The sequence below is a fragment of the Suricata suricatta genome, chromosome 5, assembly GCF_006229205.1.
Source record: "Suricata suricatta isolate VVHF042 chromosome 5, meerkat_22Aug2017_6uvM2_HiC, whole genome shotgun sequence".
Lineage (NCBI taxonomy): Eukaryota > Metazoa > Chordata > Mammalia > Carnivora > Herpestidae > Suricata > Suricata suricatta.
Window position 1 is genome coordinate 24,837,633 of NC_043704.1, and position 4,319 is coordinate 24,841,951.

Sequence of the window (4,319 nt, forward strand, 5' to 3'; positions counted from 1 at the left end):
TCTGCAAACAGGGAAAGTTTGACTTCTTCCTTGCCAATTCTGATGCCTCTTATTTCTTTTTGTTGTCTGATTGCTGATGCCAGAACTTCCAGCACTATGTTGAACAACAGTGGTGAGAGTGGGCACCCCTGTCGTGAGTGTGTCATGCTGAGTGAAGTAAGCCAGGCAGAGAAGGACAGAAACCATATGTTTGCACTCATAGGTGTAGCAGGAAAACAAGAGAGACCTAATGGAGAACCAGGGGGAGCGGAGGAGGGAGAGAGAGTTGGGGAATGAGAGGGATGCAGAACTTGAGAGACTATTGAATGCTGAGAATGAACTGAGGGTTGAGGGGGAAGGGGGAGGGGGGAAAAGAAGTGGTGGTGATGGTGGAGGGCACTTGAGGGGAAGAGCACTGGGTGTTGTATGGAAAACAATTTGACAATAAAATATTATAGAAAAAAAATGAAATAAAGTATTGCTTTACACAAGATTAATTCCAAGAGCACCAACAGAGAAGACCAAGTCGGATGAAATGGCTTTAAAAGTATATATAAGGATGAAATTATTATAATAGAAAAAACTAAAACAATATATCCAGTGAATGTTACTAGAAATATTAACTCACAAACAGGTTTGTACTAATGTACAAACAGGTTTTTATTAATTCTAAACACAGGTGTTTCAAACAAATGTTGAGCGGATCTCTATTTTTGTATCATCTGAGCCATACCTTTTCTTTAATAGTTTATTACCAAGTTGGTTTCCATACAACACCCAGTGCTCTTCCCCACAAGTGCCCCTCTCCATGACTATCACTCCCCTTCTATTTCTCCCTTTCCTCTTCAGTCCTCAGTTTGTTCTCGGCATTCAAAAGTCTCTCATGATTTGCCTTCTGAGCCATACCTTAAGAAACACACACCACTGACTTGTGATGCCTACAAGAAAACTAATTCATATAGTTTAATTCTTGATTTTGCATAATATAATATCGGTGCACCTAAAAAATTAGTCATAATATTTATTATTATGGATATTAATGGTTTGGATATTATCCCTTTGTTCTCTGATGTTTCCTTTTGTTTTTTTTAAGCTAAAGTTTTATTTTTCATCATTGCTTATGGCAAATAAAGTATTTTTTTAAAGTTGGCTAGAATCTTTACTATCTCAGTCTTTTACTGAGTATAATGTTGGAGTTTATCATTCTCAGTTTGGAGTTTATCTGCCTCAGCGTCTTCTTATGTGAAATAATAATACAATGATGACAATAAAAATAGTATATCCCAGAGCGCCTGGGTGCCTCATTGGGTTAAGTGTCCGACTTCAGTTCAGGTCATGATCTCGCAGTTCGTGAGTTTGAGCCCCACGTTGTGCTCTGTGCTGACACCACAGGGCCCGGAGTCTGCTTCGGGTTCTGTCTCCCTCTCTCTGCCCCTCCCCTGCTTATGCTCTGTCTCTCAAAAATGAATAAGCATCAAAATAAAACCTTTAAAAATAGTATATCCCTTTTTTAGAGTTATCTTAAGCACTTAAAACCAGTGGTATAAGTAGATAATCGAGCACATTACATATAATAAGCACTCAATAAATATATTCATAAATGCTGATTAACCCTGGAAAACTACATTAATGGGATGCATGTTGTAGTACCTCATCACTGAAACAGGTTATAGAATAAGGTGAGTGGATTCATGACTCCAACACATAGTTAGCTTTGTGATTTTGGGAACATTTTCAAAATGTCCGTGCCTCTTTGTTCATTTGAGAAATTAATGCTAAAACATTATCAATAGAGTAAAAGGCCAAAGAGCTTCAGCATATGCTTTTCCACTGAATATGACTCTAGCTTTTCATATATTTACTAGTTTACCAAATGCATATTTAGAACATTTAGTAAGCACCTAGTGGAACCAGTGCTAGTGCTGGCTCACACAAAGGAATAAAACAATAGTCTCCCTAACTTGGTAGCATTCAAGGTTTATCAAAATAAGTGACTACTATAGCACCAAATTTACTTATTTTGAGTGACAACTCCTCATTACTTGAGAATGCAAATAATATTTAAAGTTGAGTAAATTATTTTTTAAATGGCACATTTTATTTGAGGTTAGGGGTTCAAGCTCTCACTAGTTGGCTATTATTGAATGAAAATACTATTTTTCATAAGGTGATATTCCACTGAATATCATTTCACTAGGTGGAAAGTCTTTTCAAGTCACTTCATCAAAATATAAAGGGAGGAAATTCTTTTTATTCTTCAAGAATTAAATGATTATGTGGCTTTTATTTCCTTTATTGACTTGACTATTTTTATTACTAACATAACATGGACTTGAAAAAAAATGAAAGAACCACATGTAGTCTTTGATTAACAAGACACAGATATGAATGCTATTATTATTCTAAACAAATAGAGTGCTTATAAAGCTTTAATGAGGGGATTATCTATAAATGTGTATGGGAATTAAAAGTTATTGAGGTACTTAGAAACTATCAAATAGAAAAAGTCATTTTCAGGGGTGCCTAGGTGGCTCACTCAGCTTAGATCATGATCTCATGGATTGTGACATCAAGCCCCGCATGGGGCTCTGGCCTGACAGAGAGGAGCCTGCTTGGAATTCTCTCTCTCCTTCTCTTCCTCTCTTTCCTACACGCACGCATATGCTCATTCTCTCTGTCTCTCTGTCTCACTCTCTCTCTCTCTCTCTCTCTCTCTCTCTCTCTCTCACACACACACACACACACACACACCATAAATAAACTTTAAAAGAAAATAAAATAGAGAAATTCATTTTCAAACCTAGATCCAAAAGTGCAACAGGACTGTGAGGGGATCTATGGATGATGACCTGATTCAGGTAGAGTGGAACATGACCACCACAGAGGCACTGAACCCGTTTCCCAGCATTATGGATAAAGGAAGACAGTTGGGATTGTCCCTGTGTCAACCAGATTAAGTGAGAGAATTACACCATCTGATCCAGTCCAAAGGTTCAGGCTCCCAGAGCACAAAGGTATAGCAATGAGTATGGATGTAAAGGAAGAATAAATCACACACGTGATGTCATTACAATTATACAATGATTTAGGTGTTTGTTTTTGTTGTCTGTTAATTAATGGCCTTTAGTTTAGCTGATATTTAAATATGAACACACAAGAACACATCAACTTTGAATGGGTCAGATAATTTAGTGATATGCCCTCTAATATTCTCTGTATTCAAGAGATTATTTAGGAATGCTAATTTTCCCACTGACTCAGAGTTGGTCTATTCAAAATTTAGACTATGTATTTTAGTGCACTTCTTTATTATAAGGACACTTACACAACATTGTAGCACCCTAAAATTTATAATACAGAAAGTGACATCAACAAGGTGGCAGGCTGGAGATCCTAACACTCATCTCCCCCACAAAAACAATAAAACAACTAAGAAACAACTTCAGATGTTTCAGAGATCGGGCGCGTTCAGGGTGGTATGGCCGTAGACTAAGAAACAACTTCAAATCAAGGAAAGTGGCTATGCAAATGCTCTGGACTACAACAAAGCAGCAGAAACACCCTGGAGTACAAAAACCAACAGCTGCCACACAGAAAAGTGTAGGAAACACCTTACCTGCACCATTCCATTCTCATCCTCTGGTCTGGAGCCACTCAGTGCCTGGAAGGATTCCCTCAGAGGGTTTCTACTCCACTGGGGAAAAAAAAAAAAAAAAAAACAATGGGAGGACTTCAGCAATCATCATTACCATTGACAGCTGTATCCTTTGCTACAGAGGATCCCACAGTCTTTAGGGTCAGTCTTCACTGAGGCCGATCACAGCTGATGGAGCTATCTGGAGTCCCTGAGTAATCTTGGTGGCGAAAACTGCCCCCGCTGTGCCTCACTCTCCTACATGGGGTGCCACAGATCTTGCCATCTAGTGGTTCTGAGCTGATACAGCGCTGTGTCAACCCACCAAGTGCTAAGTTTGCTTTGCCATCGCTGGAGCCCTGCTGTTGGTATGCTGCACCCAAACCCTCTTTGGTGGCTAAGGAAAGACTTCTATCTGCCACCACCAGCGCTGTGCTGCTGCCTGTGCTCTGTCCCCTCAGTTTTGAGTCAGAGCTGTGACTGACCATTCCCGGGGTTATACTGTCTCTGCTCTGAGCCCTGTTCCTGGATCCTGAGTCAAAAAGACCTGGGATCATAAGTGTTAGTGAGAATGTGGAGAAAGCTAACCCACATGAACTATTGCTAGAAATGTAAATTGGTGCAATCACTATGATGAGCTGTATGAAGCTTCTTCAAAAAATTTAAAATAGAACCACCATGTGATCCAGCAATCTCATTTCCGGGT